We start from the raw sequence: 18,645 nt of genomic DNA on the forward strand, positions 1-18,645 counted from the left end.
TGTACTATACCATTCTCAGCTTTAAGGAATAGAATTTTTTTAGTAAATATATTCCATGCTTGCATATAGGCTGTGATAGAGGATCTTTAATCTAGTAACTAGGAAGTTCAAATGGTCACTCTAAAAGTTTGATAACCAAATCTTTAAAAAAACTGAAAGAAAAAACAGATACTCCTACCACTAGCTCAACCAGATTCCCAAAGCAGAGAGAGCCAGGAGACTGACTAGTTAGAATATTTCTTAACTGTTTGCCTGCTTGTCAGGTCTTAAGCTGTCCCTGCAGCTTTTGAAGGAGCAACACAGTTTTAGAATCTTGCCTCTCTGCCAATACCAGAGGGGCTAAGGGAATTTCTCTCTCCCCATCTGAAGATTTGAGTCTTTAAGTTTGCTAAAAAAAAACCAGAGACTGGTTTTCCGCTCACCATTTCAAAGCACCACACTTTGGGATAGCATTTTTTTTTAAATTTTATTTTGAAGGTAGTAAAAGTACAACAGAATAGGACAGAACAAAGCCAATCGAGATAATGCAGTGAAATTGGTACAGAACTTCACAGCAGGATACTGGGATGGTAGTAATAGGTACTGTAGTATATTTCGTTATCTTCACAATAGTTTTCCAGTCAATTAGGTATAGCAAAATCAAACCAAAAGCAAAACATTATAAAACCAACTGAAAGAGAATATTGAATAGAGCAAAACAATCATAACAAAACAAAACAGTGGAAACAACCTTTGCCTTCAAACAGAAGATAGAAGGAAATCCCCCATATTTGCTATATTGCATATGTTCACCCTCCCAAGAGGTGTGGAGACATCTATCCCCATGGGATAGCATTTTCTGAGCCCCAACATTACCAAACGAACTTTCACAACTGAAATGTGTCAGAGCAAAGTGAACCAATAAACATGCTCAAGGTCACATAGTTGGACCAGAGTTCAATTTCAGGTCTCTTACTAGTAATCCCAGTTCTTTTTAATCCTGCATTCCATTTGTATATTGCTTAATATTATGTATTCCATTTATATGACCCTGTGCTTATATGCTTTTAGATTTATAAAGACTCTTAATTTATGTCTTAGTGTGTCTGTGTGAATGTGTGCACACATATTTGGGTGTCTGCTGAGGATCAAACCCAGGGCCTTGTGTTGTATCACTGAGTTATGCCCCAGCCCTATTTGTATGTTATTAAAGGCATTATTCCACATACATTCTTACTAGATTTTTGGTTTTGGTGGTCCTGGGGATTAAGTGCAGGGCCTCACATATGCTAGGCAAGTGCTCTACCACTGAACTACAGCCCCACTGACACTACACTCTAGAAGAGTAAACCATTTTAGGGGTTGGGGATTTAGTTCAGTGGCACAAGTGCCTGCCTGGCAAGTAAGAGATCATGAGTTCAATCTCTGGTTCAAAAAAAAAAGTAAACCATTTTATGTGCTGTCATCAGTAACTTGCTTCTTCTGCTCCAATGGTATTTGTATTCAAGTTTTATTTATTTTGGTTACTTTCACTGATAAGCCTTTAAAATTTTGAATTTAGGTTTATTTAAATGATAGGTATATATAATGCCATGTAGAGATTTACTGTCCACATTTCTGTATGTGTAAACTATTTCTTAGTTTAGGCCGAATCTAGTCATTTAATCTTTCTTTGGAGTATGTTTTTTCTTCACACTAAAACGTTGCTTTTATTAAGAATAATAGCTTTTTGTTTGGTTAAGAAGAGATCCTTTCTAAATCCTTTTCAGTAACTATTCATATTGCTACAATACTGTTTTTTCTAATCCACGAACAAACTATTTGACTAGATTTTCGTTATGTTCCTTGAATTTTCAAAAGAATCATTTTGATGTTATTTTTATATTTTAACTTAGCATATTATTTAAACTTTTATTAAATTTAGACTTAAATTATGACTTTTTTCTCTTTTTTGTTGTCCTTGGCAGGTTTTAGAAAATAAGCACATTTATCTCATGAACTGAGATGGGTAACACACCCTATACAATACAAAGTAGTGATAATTTAAACTCTAGAATCTTAATGCCTCTGTTTAATCTAAATTCTGCCATTTACTCTCACCTTAGCTTTCCTGTCCACATTTAAACTAGAGGTAAGTATAGTAACAATGTGCTCAACGGTGTTACTAAGATAAAATGGTAATATATAGGAAGTCATACGATACTACTGGCACTTCAATAATATAAATGTTAACTGCTACTGTTTTATCATCCTATTTTGGCACAGTTTATAGAATAGAATTATTCTCACAAGACTTGAACAAATCCTTCTACTTGGCAGAAGATTGGTTTTTGGTTAATTTTTTGTTTCCTTTCATTCTTTCTTATTTCCCTATCCATTAATTTATTTTATTTCCACCAGACCTGGTGTTTTTTTTAGTTTAATAGACTGAATCATATTGTCATTCTTATTAAAATTTTTGTCTGTAATATAAAAGAATATGTCAACATAAAAGAATGTGATTTTAAAATTTAAACAGCAGTAATGTTTACTGACACATATCTCATACAGTATTTAGAATTCAATGTAAATATAACTTTATATCTTGCTTTCCCCTTTATACTGGTAAAGAATTTTCTCATGATAACAAAGGTTGCATAATATTTCATCCTATGTGAACATTTAATTCTTCTCTACTGATAGTCCTATAAATGGTTTTAATCCTCCATGATGTTAATTTTCTTCCAAATTAATTTTGATTTACTTTTTAAAAAAACCTGAGACAAGTGTTTTAGCAATTACATCTGAAACTATCTTCCTCAGTCAGTTTATGGAACACTGGAGTATCCTTTATGTTATTACTTATTTATTAATTTGTATATATTCTTTAACCAACTAGAGCTAGTATAATTAGATTCTTTTTCAAAGTAGCACTTTTACTTGCTTTTAAATACTGTTTATTCCCAATTTGAGTATTTATTTGTGTTTCTGTTTCTCTTTCTTACATATTTAAAGTTGTTATGTTCCACATTTTTGTGTTTATAGAGATACTTAATTCATTCTTTTGTAAATTGATATAGGTATTCAGAGCAATATGTTTGCCAAAGTACTGTTTGGCAGCTTTCCATTTTGCTTAAAGTATTATAGCAACATCCCTTATTTAACAAACACAAAGAAAATTTATGTTTGGATTTCAGCCATGTCTCAAATATTGCATACATAAACATCAGTGTGCATTAAATATTACCTCTCTCTATAGATTTTCCTTCTGCTCATCTTGGAAGGAAATCTAAAATTCAAACATTTGTCTTCTTTGGGCTCCCTTTAGTCTACAAAACATTAATTCAGTTTCAGCCTCTGCTTGATTGTCCAAGAACTGAATCTGGTCTACTAAATAATGTAGAATTTCTGAACACTAGGTGTTTGCCAGAGAAAATAAACTCTCACAACTTAATAAACTCACAAGGTGATTGCCCAGGAGTTGACCTGAAAGACTCACAGGCTGTCTATTTCTCTGCCTGTTCTAAGTTTATGCTCAGCCCAATCCACATCACTGCAGATTTTTGTACAAAGACTGCATTGCACCCTTCATGGAATTGTCTTCTGCAGCTTACATTTTATATCTGCACTGGTTTGCATCAAGGTATATATAGAAAATGTCTTATAAGAAAGGATTGCTCTAAGATCAATATTGTATAATGTTGAGGATATTGCCTACATAGTATCTCTAGAAAACGTCTTTTTTCTCAGATCCAGTACCAGGAAAAATAGTGTCAATTAAATCCTTTTTTCCCTCTTGCTACTATAACATGCCTCACGTCTATCACTTGTAAATGACCTTACAGTATCTATTTTTATTCTGATACTACCTCATTTCATCTTTCTCGTCCCCTCCCATACACACACCCATTCATATACTTTCATATCCATAAAATCTTTTTGTGTGTGTCTCTAACCATTTCAAATTCTTGTTTGCAACAAGAATAGTATTTAAAATGGGATTGGATATACTTTTAAATTGTCTATTATTTCTTTTGGAGGTAATTGATTTTTGAAATTAATGCGCAAAGACCTTAATGACAGACAGTTTTCATAGGGATTAAAAAATGGAAACCTAAAACCAGAGCTAGGTGGATATAAATCCAAGTTCTGCTGTTTATTGGTTTTCTTACTTTTTTCATTACTGGAACAAAATACCCAATTCCCAAAGTTAAGAGAGAAAAGGTTTATTTAGCTCACAGTTTGTAGAGGTTTCAGGCCATAATCAGCTGGCTCCCAGGCAAGGTGGCACCTGGCAGAGGGGCAACAGTTCATGGCCATGAAAGACAGCAAGAGCAACAAGAGAGTGTGAGGCAAGCCTTTCTGTGTCCCTTACATTGTACTCAGTCTACTAGGATTAGGACAGTGCCAATCCAATCAATGAACTGATCCAGAAGTCATCCACTCTTAATCCCAGCATTAATTACAAATTGAATTTACAGATTAATTATAAATGCATCACACTCTATAGAGTTAGCCATTTCTGAAAAAAACCTGTACTACCTGAGGCTTTGGGGAGACATCTCAACACAAACCATAACACTGGCTGAATGACTTTAGACAAGTAATAGCATCTCTTCAGTTCCTTTTCCTGATCTGTATAACAAAGACAATGATAATGTTGATCTCCTGGGTTGTTATGAGGATAAGGGAAGTATCTGTCTTATAAGATTGTTACAAGGATTAAATGAAAATGCATGTAGAGTGCTTGGTATAATGCCTAGCACTTGGGAAGTGTGTATGAATCTTAGCTATTATAGTCCTAAGGATGGTAACCTAGCTTCAAAAAGTTCTTGAATACCTCGAAAATGTTGACAAAATTTTTATAAAGATTAAAGTCTCTTGATTATATTTCATCTAATATTGACTTCTTAGAAATTTTTGGGACAAATAGGGTTGACATTGTGAGATGGCCTGTTTGTTTTCAGCTTTGTGTCTCTGTCTCTCTCAGGAGATTAGAGGCCTCAAGAGGACAAGAAATCTTTGCTCAGAAATGTAAAATGATGGAAGGCTTCAAAAACCTTGCATATCATCTTTGCAAGAGACAATGCTAATCTTCTCTTTATTTACCAGTTTAAATGTATGTGCTACCGAAGCTTACACTGAAGTAATCTTTTTAATTGTGGGCATTTTTGTTTCTAAGTCTACTGTACCTTTTATCACAGTTTCAGTCTTGGATTTGCATTGACATGGGAAGCTTAATGCTGTTTTTTACGTTTGGTCTATCAATACCATTCCAAGTGTGTCTGATTAACTTAGACAAAATTTTGTGGAGTTTATTTTGCAGTTGCTAATGGGTATCACCATTTCTAGAGTAGCTCAAACACACTTTTGTTTGCAGTTGCTAGTAAACACCCCCATTTCTAGGGTAGCTCAAACATTTATTGACATAATTGTTAGTGTTGACTTTTTTCTCTCATTAAGTCTTTTATTGCTGCTTGTCTTCATCTATGTGATCTCTAAGGTACATTTGAATCTATTTACTTTTACCAGAATTATAACTTTCAACATGAGATGCATGCTGATAGAACTATTTTTGTTTTAATGTTACTTTTTCAGAAAAAAGAATAAAAGAATATAGAAGACATGACATTTTTAAAGGACAAAATAACTCATAAGCACAAAAAGGTTCAAACCAGTAAGAAATGTTTAGTCCTCATGATGGGTACATTAAGATTTTCTGTATTAAAAACCACTAAAGACTAGATGAGAATAAAAATCAAGCTTTTGGCCTTAAATGTTTTCCAGGAAGATGCACAATTTTATATTTGGATAAGAATGTAGAAGAAAAAAAAACATTGTCTGATTGCCAAGATCAGCTGTCTCCTAGACTAGCCTCCCATTTGCAAATAATGCACTTTCTGTCTTCCTGAATTCCTAACAGTTTTAAGTATAGTCAGCCTATGCCTTCATAGCTTCATGTTCTTTATCTGCAAATTCAACCAATCAAAGATCAAAGATATTCAGAAAGAAACTGCATATGTACTGGAAATAATACAGACTTTGGTCATTATCCCCTAAATAATATAATATAAATTCTACTTACATAGCATTTACATTATGTTAGATAGTATACAGGAGGATGTGTATGGGTTATATGTAATTACAATGCCATTTTTTCTATAAAGGACTTGAGTGTCCATAGGTTTGAATACCCAGAGATCCTGGACCAATCTCTTGTTGAATATGGAAGAAACAGACACAAATTCATGAATATAGAAGCCTATCTGCTGTGCATTCATTCAATTCCTGATCTTTGCTATTTAATATATGGGGATGGGAGGCAGCATCAATACCATTCAGACACAGTAACATCCAACCAAATGTATTTCTGATAATGTGTAGTGGCCAACAAATCCTATAGGATTAAAGTGGTGATGCAAGATACCTTAGGCCATAACTAAAGACCAAATACTGCTGTAGTGATGCTTTCTTCTGCCACCTTAAAATAGAACTAACTAGAATTTAGGGATGATAGAAAAATACAGGTTGCATTATTCCCTAAAACATGGCTGTCACTTTTCCAATATCCTGTTACAATTTCTGTCTTGTGTTACTGGGATTTACTTTATCCACCTCAACCTGTAGAATTTCTTCAGTTTGCTGCTGCAGTTACTCCAGCCATGATACTCCAAGTGTTATTTGATGCTCTCTTGCTAAGCCAATCTATCACATAGTAGTCCCATTTGAAAAATTCTTTATACTTGGAGTTACATATTGAGTCTATGCCTGAAATCATCTTCCCCTTATATTTCTAGGCTCTTTTACTGAACTATCGCACATTTTTCAGAATTGGTTTATTTTTCTATGGCCAGAAGTTCTACCCAATAAAAGCTGTCTATTCCTAGCACCAGGATGTTGAAACCAGAGATCTAATTTCAATTGTATCTTTGCAGCATTAAATTGTTTTTGAAACTTTCTAGGCCTTATAGATTATCAAAACATATTTTAAATGTATTCAGTGAGAGTATTTTGTTTCCTTTTTAATGTTGTTTACTTGGGCATTTTAATTTCAAAATGGAAATAGTATTTGTGAGATGATTTGAGAAAATATGTGAAGGATTCTGCTTCTGATAATGGCTGGGATTGCTCCTGGGTCAGCCTTTCACAAACAACAATGATAAACTCTGGGCAAAATATGAAAAGCATGAAGAAAACAAATTAAAAAATAAAATTTAAAAAAAGCACTGAAGACATTAGACAGCACCAGTTAGAAGAAAACTACACCTCTAGCTTCTTGCCTAAGGGAAAGTTCCCATCCATGGGGCAGCCAAAATGTGAAGAGAAACCCACTGTCATACTGGCTTGAAAAATCTGAGGATCAATTCTAGTAAGTCAACTACCACAGATGGAAAGTGAATGGGTAATCTCAGGAATAAGGTAGCCAAAAAAGAGGAGCCTCATATTCTGATTACAAGTTCTGCCAAAGTTTTGTGTGCTACCTGAACTACATGTGTATAAGGCAGGCTCCAAGCAGCATAAGTAAGGGTAAAGGAATTGAATTGAGATTTCAGCTGCTGTTTATGCATGGAAGGCAGAGTCTGGAATCTAAGTCCAGGCCAAATGTGTTGTTTTCTAAAACAAACAGAGACAAATACATTTTAGAGCAATATGAACAGAATCCAGACTCTTTAAAATATGGACTCTAAATCCATAGGACACTAGCAGAGTAATCAGACATATACAAGGAGAGAAAAGATACAACTCATTCAGAGCAAGAGCAAAACTTCAAAAACCAATAAATGGGGACAACTCATCCCTCAAGGGGACCTAGATATTTGGATCAGACAGGATTTTATAATATGCTAAAAAATGGAAGACACATGAGCAAATACACAAATAGTCTGAAGAGAAATAAAAACCATTTAAAAAAGCCCCCAAAGGCGGGGTTGTAGCACACTTGTATAGTATGTACAAGGCACTGGGTCCAATCCTCAGTGCCTCAAATTCCTAGAATTAAAAGTACAGTATTTGGCATAAATAACTCACTAGTCATGCTTAAAATCAAATTAGTGATGAAAGAATTGATAAAAATTATCCACTCTGAAGAACAGAGGACAGTGAAAGATTATAACCAAATGAACAGATCTTCAGCATCTAAGAATTACAATTCCTAAAGGGAAGAGGAAGAAGATAAAGCTAGAAACAAAATTGAAAAATAATGACCTAAATTTTTAATTGTGTCAAAAAGCATAAATTCTCAATTTCAAAAAGCTCAGCAGTTCTAATCAGCATAAAGAAAACTTAATGTAAGTTCATCATAATCAAATTGCTTTACACTGAAAGAGAAAATTTTAAAAGCAGTCAGAAAACAATGAGTTATAGACTTACATCTGGGAACAGTGGTTCAAGTACCTGACCTCCCATCAGGAATAACGGCAATCAGAAGACATGGAAACATCTTTAAAAGTCAACTTTGAAATGCGTACCAAGTGGCAGTATTCTTAAGAACAGCAGAGGAATAGCATTTTCAGATAAAAGGAAACAAAGTTCATTACCAGCATGATACAAAAAATGCTAAGAAAATTCTGTAGACTAAAAAAAAAAAAAGCTTGAACTCATCTCTTCAAGAAGGAATGAAAAACACAAGAAATGGTAAAGGCGTGGGTAAATAGAAATTATTAATTTCTTTAAAATACATATGACTATGCTAAGCAATTATAACACTATGAGACTTTTAGAGAAATTTACTATGTAACAACTATGGCACAAGAGGTGAAACTAAAATGTTAAGGATATATGTTATAATCTCTAAAGCAGTGGTTCTCAAACTTTTTGGTCCTAAAATCCCACTATACTTCTAAAAATTATTAAGGATCCTTAAAGAGTTTTCTATTCATCTATTGATAAAAAATTATAAAAATGTTCACTTTTTAAAATAATAAACCATTACATGTTAATGTAAGTAACTATGAAAAATAATTATGCTTTCTAAAACTAAGCAAAAAGTAGTGAAACTGGCATCGTATTATACTTTGCAAATCTCTGTAATTAATGTCTGGCTTAATAGAAGACAGCTGGATTTCCATCTCTGCTTCTGCATTAAATCTATTGTGATATGTTGTTCAGGTTGAAGTATATGAAGATAGTTCGTCTTCACAAATATATGTAATTGGTAAATAGAGAATTTTAATAGATCTTTCAGATAATTGTGGATATCTTCTTAAATCCTACCCAAAAATTCAGAAGTGGAGGTTTCTTTTTTATTTTTTTATTCTTGGTACTAGGGATCGAACTCATGACTGCGTGCTTACAAGGAGGCGCTTATGCCACTGAGCTAAATCCCTAGCAAAGTGAAGGTTTCTAAAAGGTTAGTTGCTATGTGGAATCTAAAATCATAGTAGTGAATATTTTGTACTCTCCACTACTCTTATCTTGCCCTTTGATTAATTTTGTAACGTGCTTTGATCATTTGGAAAGGAGAGGTCACAGATCTGCAAAATGTATATTCCATTAGATAAAATTTAAAAATAACATGTTAGTATCATACCGTCTCATCAGAAAAGTCAATTTGGGAAAGCTGTCAATCATGGATACAAATGTGGACAAGTTTCCCAAAATTTTAACTTCTAACTGCAGGTTCAGATTTTATCATTGGCAGTAAGTACTGCCAGATGTTTTCTTTGAAATGATCGGCTCATTTTTGTTCATTTTGTGGGGGAAAAATATGTTCAGTTGTCAGGTCTGAATAACCAATGTTTGTCTGCCATAGTTGTATGTCAAGTACCAAGTGGAGTTCTGTTTAAAAAAAATCAAACAATCAAATACTGTATTTCAGTATAAAGCAGAATTTCTTCAGAGGCATGTCTCATCTTGTCATACAGAACATTAAATAAACAACTGTCCTTACATGAAACATACTCTCTTTACCCATTAATAGTGTACTGCTTTGATTTATGGCAAGGCCCAGCAGTTTGACCTGTTTTTGTGCCATTCGTGAAAATATCAACACAATTGACGCAGGATAAACAACCAGAAAAGTCGTTCTACACTTTGAATACTTCAGTACTGCTTGTGTTTCTTTTCAGATAGTGATGTAAAAGAACATCTGCTTGAATTATTGAGATATTAATCATCCAAGCACTAACATCATAGTGAATCCTCTAACTGTAGGTTCATTCATTTGTAAGGCAAATAAGTTTGTAGACAAGACATTAAATCTATCTTTATGTTTTCCATTGAATCCTTAAATCTGTGAATTTCTGCATTATTGGAAAATGGCAATGTTGTAATTTCTTGTAGACTTTCCATCTAGCAGGCATTCAGCAGTGTCAACTGTGAAAACTAGTGTCTTAGCTACTGGGGACTTTAAAAACAAGGCAATATAATAACTTAGCCTATTAGATGTTTCAGTAACTTTTTCATTTCTAAGAAGATAAGCTTTGTAACACTTTAGTGTTTAAAGCATTCATCACTCACGCCTTTAAATTTTCAGTTCCTAACCTGGTGTGGTGGCATGCACTGGTAAATCCCAGCACTCCACAGGCTGAGACAGGAGTAGCCACCTCTGGGCTGTGTAAGCGAGGGCAAGGCCAGCCTGCGCTACAGAGCAAGACCTGTTTCCAAAAAAAAAAAAAAAAAAAAAAAAACCAAAACAAAAAAATCAGTTCCTTTGTATTACGCTCTAAATGATGGGTCTCAAAATGATGCTGCAGCTTACCTAAGACCATAGTACTATTTAAAATATTCTGTTCCAGAAGAAATAATAATGTAAATTCTTAGCATTGGAAGTCATCAAAGGATAGTTTTGATTAGTGTTGGTTATTTATTGTTTTACACAGTTTCTCCAAGAAAGATTCCTCCACTCATTGAATTGGAATATTCTTTTGCTACTTCATCTTTCTCTTCATCTTAGAGGTAAACAGAGGAATTGTGTGTTGAAATAAATTTCTTCTAACTTGTCCTAAAATATACATAATATTAAAATCACTGTAACCCTTTTAAATGTACAGGTCAGTGGTATTGAGTACTTTTATGTTTTGTGAAGCCACCACCACTATCCATTTCCAGAATGTTTTTCTCATCCAGTATTGAAACTCTACCCATTATGCAATAGTTCCCCACTACTAACCCAATAATCCATCCTTAAATGCGAAACAATATGCAATTTGTTCATTATATAGTAAAATATTCTAAAATGAGTTTTATATGAAATTAAATCCTTTTAACTTTTTGAAGAAAATACTCTAAATATTATAAGACAAATCCAGATGATACACATATTGCTGTGTTTCCGTGTTGTTGCAAGAAAAAAAGTTTAGGATGTACAAGTGAAATTCGTGTCAGCCCGGTATGGCAGTGCATGCCTGTAATCCCAGCACACAGGAGGCTGAGGCAGGAGGATCGTTGGGAGTTTGAGATCAGCCTGGCTTACAAAGTGAGCTCAAGGCCAGCCTGAACTACATAGCAAGACCCTGTCTCAAAAAAGACAAAGAAAAGAAAGAAAAAGAAGGAGGAAGAGGAAGAGGAGAAGGAGAAGAAAAATTCACTTTCATAATAGATTCAGTAGATAGTAGCTGTAACTGAAAGAAACTAGTAAAAATCCAGTAAAACTATAGAGAACAAACTGAAGTTAATCTGAAAATGTATATAATTAGACCCAGACACACAGAATGACATCGTCACCTATCATGTGGCCGCTAGAAATTTTATTGTACATTCAGGAGAATGTTAAAAAAAAAAAAGGTAACTAAAATCCTTTAACTAGGATTAGGATTTTAGGTTTTAAAATAGTTTTGATTTTGATCTTTACAGGCTTTGGATCCCACTTTAAGAACTGCTGCCCTAGAGCAATACTAACAACAAAACACAAGAGAAGAAAATAGAAAACACATAGGGAAATGTTAGATCTAAACTCAGACATATCACTACTTTATATTAAATGCTGATGTTTAAAAAGTGGACCATCAAATAGATTTTTCAAAATTAGTCATCCATGTATAGCTCTCAAAATGTACTTCTAAATATAAAAACTGAGGTTGAAAATAAACAGATAAAAACTAATATATTATGCACTTTAGTAAGCATAGAAGGATATATCAGTATCAGATAAAATAGACTTTCAAAGAGTATTAGATAAAGATATTTAAAAATGCACTTCATCAGGAATGAAAAAATATTACCAAAAAATATAAAGAGGTTTATTTCATTGAGAAGATATTATATATTCATAAATATGGACATGAAGCCAATCATGGGAGAAAACAGGCAAGCTAACAGTCATAACTGGAGATTTTAATACCCCATCCTTAGCAGCTGAGTAAGCACTGGTAGAAATGGAAAGTCTTGATGCTATCAATGCCCTTGTGCTAATTGATGTCCAATCACTGGAAAATACATGTTCTTTTGAGTAGAGTGTGGGAATGGTCATCAGAAACTTATTCACAATGCACCGTAAAACAAGGCTCAACACATTCAAAAAGATAGGAATCAGAATTTTTTTTGGCCATAATTCAAACATTAATAACATTAATAGCAATTAATAGCAATACAATTATATATATATATGGATTCTATACATATATGGAAATTGTACCACATAATTCTCAATAGCCTATGAAGAAAAGAAATCACAAAGGAAATTTTTAAATATTTCAAACTGAAGGCAGGCTGAGGAAATAAAATCAGAATTTGTGGAATGCAACTAAATAATGCTGGAGGGAAAAATACAGTGTTAGATACTCGTAGAGAAAAAGAAAGATGTAAAATCAATGACGTGCATTTCTTCCTTAGGATCTAGAAAAGTAGGACTAGGGAAAGTATTTTTTAAAAAGAGGCCAAATTAAGTAGAAAGACTAAGGTAATAAAGGTAAAAATAGAAATCGATAAACAACAGAGAAATGAAAGCCAAAGGTTGATTCTTTGACTATATTGACAAATTTAAGCTACAGAAAAATAAAACAATAAAAATGCAAATTTCCAGTGTCATGAATAAGAGGGATTACCACTACAGATCTTATAGACACTCAGAGAAAAATAAGTGGATATTGTGAACAACTCTGTCCCAGGAAATTTGACAAATTAGGGGGAATGAAGAAAGTCAAAAACACAGCTGGAGAGAGGGCAGGCAGCTCAGCAGTAGCACAGGTGTGTAGCATACCGAGGGACCTGTGTTCAGTTTCCAGTTGGCATTAAAAAAAAAAAAAGTAATGAAATTACAGGTGAAATACAGAATCCGAGGAGCCTGGTATTATCAAAGAAGTTAAATTTGTTATCAGAAGTTCCCCTCAATGAAAATTCAAGGTCTGGATGATTTTATTGGTTAATTCTATTTTGAGAATAAGCAGGTTGAAACAGTGGCTTGTGTCTGTATTCCCAGCTACTTGGGAGGCTGAGGCAGGAGGATTGCATGAGGCCAGGAGTTAATGCCAGTCTAGGCAACATAGTAAGAGCCTGAACTCTCAAGAAGCAAACAAACAAGAAAAGCTAAATAATACCAATATTGGCAAATATTCTTAGAAAACAGAAGAGAGCTGGGCATGGTGGCACACACCTAAAATCCTACTGCTCTGGAAGGCTAAGTCAGGAAAATCACAGATTCCAGCCCAAGCTAGACAGTTTAGGGACTTACCAAGACACTATCTCAGCAAAACAAAAACAAAAGACTCAGGAAAACTTGCTGGGTTAAAATCTCAGTGCAAGATGGACAGACTTCTTAACAAGTTCCATGAGGCTTGCATTACTCTGATACCAAAACCTAACAAGAATATTACAAACTAAGTAAAAATTACAGACTAGTATCCTTTTTATTTATAGACTCAAATCTAATAACATATAAGGACAGTGCATGATAACCAAAGAGATTTATCAAGGAATGCAACATTAGTTTAGCATTTAAGCATTAATTATGGAATTCACCATATGAAGAGAATAAAACCCATATAATTGTTTCAATAGATGTAGGAAAAAATTGATAAAATTGAGTGTCTTTCATGATTAAGAAATAAAACAACTAATAAGTAGAAAGGAATTTGATAAAAATTGATTTTTAATAAATACCATTCTTAAATATTGAATGTTTTATTCCTAGTATTGGGAACAAAGTAAGGCTCTCAATGTTTTTATGAATATTCCAAGAAAGAAGAAGCAAAAAATTGGAAATGAAGAAGTAAAATATTTTTAAACATGATACCAGTAAGAATAAATTTTCAGAAACCAAGCAACCTCCATCCTGACAACTGTAAAATACTGCTTAGAGAAGTTAAAGACAACCTATCTAAAGAGGAGACTTGCCATATTCATGGACTAGGGGGTACAGGATTGGTAGGATGGTACTTCTTTCCAATGATGTATGAATTGAATTCAATCCCAATTGTAATTTTGTCATATACTTTTTTCTAAAAATACAAGTTGACAAACTCATCATATTTATACATTAAATTTGTACAGCTTTTGGCATGTCAGTCATAACTCAATGAAGTAACTTTGAAAAGAGAAAGAAACTAGTCAGGCCTGATGGCACATGCCTGTAATCTTAACTCTGAGAAGCTAAGGCAAGAGGGTCGCAAGTTTCAGCCTAGCCTCGGCAATTCATCAATTTAACAAAACTGTCCAAAAATAAAGATATAAAAGAGAGGTTGGGGATTAGCTTAGTGAAAAGGTCCTGAGTTTGTCCTCAATGCTTATAAAGAAACAGAAGAAAGGGAGGGAAGGAGAAAAAAGGAAAGAAAACAAAGTGACTTTAGACATCAATCCACATTCATGTAGTCTGTTTTTTCAGAGATCCTAAAAGCGTGGGGAAAGAAATTCTTAACTAACAGTGCTGGAGCAACGAGATATCCATATGGGACAGAATAAACCTCTTAATGAATTTCCTAAGTGTAAATGGAAAAAGTCAAAATCTTTTGAAAGATAACAGGAGAATACCTTTACAGCTTGAGTACAGGCAAAGATTTCTTAGATCTTTGAAAGTAATAACCATAAAAGAAAGTCAGTACATTAGACTTAATTAAAATTAAAATTTTCTCATCAAACTACTACACTAAAGAAATGCCAAAGCAAGTCACAGATGTCAAGAAAACATTTGCAACACATGTATCTGACAAGGAGCCAGTGCCTTGCATGTATAAAGATCTATAGTGCAATGCTTTGCTTTTTTTTCTGTTAAAAAAGAGAGCCCAGTTAAGAAGTGTTCAAAAGATGTGAATAGATTCTTTACATGCAAGATCTACAAAGGCCAATAACATTACATTAGTCATCAGGGAAAGATAAATTCAGACCAGAATATTACCAAAAATAAAACAGCTAAAAATAACAAGAAAATTAAAAAGACTGGCAACCCCAAGTGAGACCAGCATTACACAATCAAAGGAAACAACTGGAACTCTCATATTTTGTAGGAAGTATAAAATTGTGCATCCACTGGGAAAATGGCAATTTCTTAATACATCTAAGCTTACACCCAACATATGACCCATGAATTTTAGGTATTTTCTGTCCACAAAGTAAAAGCATATATCCACAAAAAATGTACAAGAATGTTCACAGAAGCTGTTCATTAACAGAATATGGGTAAACAAATTGTTATGTAAAACTCATCATGATGCAGTAGAATTATTGTAGTTGATTGTCCTGGTTTGCCTGGAAGATTTTTCCAGAATGTGGGCCTTTCAAAGTGCTAACCCTTGGAAACTCCTGAGCAGGAAGACTTGGCCAACCCTCAGCAATAAGGACTGGCCACTGACAGGTCCAGCAACTAAAGTAAACTTTAAAAGCACACTAGTGAATGAAGCCTACAAGAGTGCATGTTCTGCAATTCCACTTATGTGAAGTTCTGGAGCAGTAAAAACTAAGTTGTTAAAAAAGAAGCAAAAGGGTTTTTGTGTCTGGGGGATTGTCCAATGAAGGGAAGGGTGTGTGGGAACTGTCTGAGTTGATGGTAATACTCTATATGTGGGTAGAGATTCGGGTTACACAGATGTATACCTTTACCCAAACCTAATCAATGGTAAGTTAAGGTTTTTGCATATCTGTATTCTAAAAGCATCTATAAGCAAACACTGAAATGAAATTAATAATACAAATATTACAGTGTTCAGAAGTACGGCACAACTCTATTCATGAATATGGCATGTCTTAAAAAGGGGACGTGGGGTGTCAGAGATGGAGGAAGGAAAAGAATCATTCCTAAAGAGTGGCTCCTGAGTGAACGAATGTTCTGCTTCTGAGTCTACTCCCTTTAGGAAGCTTTTCAACTTTTTGATAAGAGTTTCAACATTTCTAGATCCTTATTTTTAATTTAAAAAATTTTAAATTTTGTAATCGTTTGTAGGATGAATCTTGCTTTGTTTTCTACATCAGGGGGCTTCTTTAATTGCTTTGTGCTTGTAATTTGCTACCGGTTGTTTTGTCTTGTTTTAATAAATTCATTGGTATTATTGTTTGATCTTTTATCTTTTTAGAAAAGTTTTTCTAGTACTTACAAATGAAGATGTCTGCATATTATAGAATATAGTGTTCTAGTAGTCATTTTTTTGAAACAGTGATATAAAATTCTGTGATTCTTTCAGGTAATGCTTACACATTTTCTTCTTTCTTTAATAATATAACACTTTTAAAATTAAATCTGACCCACAGTGAAAGTAATCATTATGTATGTACTGCAAAAATGTACTAATAAAAAAAAATTCAATCTGAGGGAGGCAAGGTGGCTTGCCTTGTAATCCCAGATACTCAGGTGCCTGAGGAGAGTTCGCTTGAGCCCAGGAGTCTGAGCCAACCTGAGAAACACAGCAAGACCCCATCTGAAAGAAAACTGCATGTTTTAGATGAACTTTTTATTAACATTATTTTTTAGAATTCACTGAAATAATAATGCACATTGCAGAAAATTAACCTTATTTTTTTTCAAATTTAATCTTTCCTGGGTTTTATTGTTACAAAAACTTTTTATTATTATAGTAAGTTAGCTCAAGGAATGTACTCTTTAATATTTTTCAAAGTACCTTTCATCTTTCAGTGCTTCCTTCCTACAAGCCTCTAAAATGCATTGTTCTTATCAGGAAGTCAGTTACAATGATTCTCAAACTTGTACCCTTCTGGTAACAAATATTTGTAATAACCTGTTTCTATCCTGAAAATAATGGATTTTCAAAGTACTACACATATAAAAATTTAATATAAAGTAGAAATACATGTGAGTCTGATTTATTTCACTTAAATGAAATAAGTGAATTCGCTTAAGTGAATTAAGTGAAATAAATCAGACTCGCATGTATGAACATTGTATTGTCTCCCTAGTGTGAGAAGCTGAAACAATCAGTAAGATCCAGGATGTTCAATAGAGATTGTGAAATGGGAAGAAACTGCTCAAAAAGAAAGAAAAACTGAGATGGGGAAGGAGGAAAAGAAGAAAAGGAAAAGTGGGGAATTATATATATATAATTGTATATATATATATATATATATATATATATATATATACAAGATAGTTGAATTTTTTTATTTTTTCTTTTTAAATAAAAATAAAAGACCAATAATTCTGCTCAAAAAGCAACATAATAGGACTTACAGATATTTTTAATAATTTTTGTCTAACATCAAGTGCTGGTTATTAATGAAATTTATAGCTGGGGATTTAGCTCAGTGGCACAAGCACTTGCCTGGCAAGTGCGAGGTCACAGAGTTCAACCCTGTACAAAATAAAATATTAATAATGAAATTTATAAAGAAAAAATGTGATAAATTTCTGTGATTTATAAAAAAGGAAATAGAAGGAAAGTAATTGATATTTTAGTGGAGCAGCTGCAAAGACTGTGTTTTGTGTTGGTCATATACACCACAAGCATTTTTGCTGTCCAGCATTTTGTTGTCAATGTCATGATACTCTCAAATATTTGAACAATTCTTGATAAAATTATGAGCAAAACAAATTGCAAGTTTCCATTAGTTTGTATATTACGCCTATGTGTTTCTCAAAATGTTAGCATGTATTTGAACTATGCAAACAAAGTTTGTTTTAATGTAAACCAGAGTTTGGGTTCTGGCCCAGATCACCCTTTGGTTTTCCATCTTCCTGAATATCCAGGAAGACATCCCAAAGTTAAACAAGTCACAGAGCCTGTGGAGAATTCCCCATGAGTTCCCAGCCATCTACCATCCCTGCTCTTCATGTGATAAGTGCCATAATTACTGCTTAATCACTCACAATACCATGTTGGGTGTTACTTTGTAAGTGATCTCTTTGACAGTGATTTCCTTTCTCAGAAAAACAGTTTTAATACACAAGATAAAATATATAGGATTACAAAGGAAAACAGTAGTACTGAAACACAGGCCTTAGATAAAGAATACCTGCAAGAGGTGCTGTCACACCCTGCTCCAGTGTGTACACCACATCTGAGGACCACCAAGTTAGAAGGGCTTTCTATATTTGGGAAAATGGTGAAAGCCATACATTCAAAATGTTGCAAATTCGAGAGTACTTCTGGATCATTTTGGCATCAACATAATGGCCTCGACAGAGGACTAACATCATCTCTCTAACAGAATGGTGTGGATAGCTTAGGAACTGAATTTCTATTTTAATTTTATGTTGGAAACTAAGTGTATCAAATGGACTAACGCTTCTAATTTGCCATTATGACTAACCTACTTCTCTAATTAGCTTCAATTAAAGTTCAGATCATTTGCCAACTTGTTTATTCATAT

The 18,645-nt window shown here is 33.6% G+C and overlaps 1 protein-coding gene and 1 non-coding gene across 3 annotated transcripts in view; one reads left to right on the top strand and one right to left on the bottom strand.

Moving 5' to 3' along the window:
• The window catches only part of Gpr137c (G protein-coupled receptor 137C), a 61,520-nt gene that overhangs the window by 37,117 nt on the left and 5,758 nt on the right, over nucleotides 1-18,645 (top strand). The gene's annotated exons all lie outside the window — the stretch shown is intronic.
• LOC111757400 (U6 spliceosomal RNA) lies at nucleotides 4,995-5,100 on the bottom strand. The gene has a single exon (XR_002791760.1). It is a non-coding gene; the product is annotated as a U6 spliceosomal RNA (small nuclear RNA).

Source organism: Cavia porcellus, unplaced genomic scaffold (genome assembly GCF_034190915.1).
Source record: "Cavia porcellus strain 051 isolate PalLab524CR breed Dunkin Hartley unplaced genomic scaffold, mCavPor4.1 scaffold_1, whole genome shotgun sequence".
NCBI classification, from domain to species: Eukaryota; Metazoa; Chordata; class Mammalia; order Rodentia; family Caviidae; genus Cavia; species Cavia porcellus.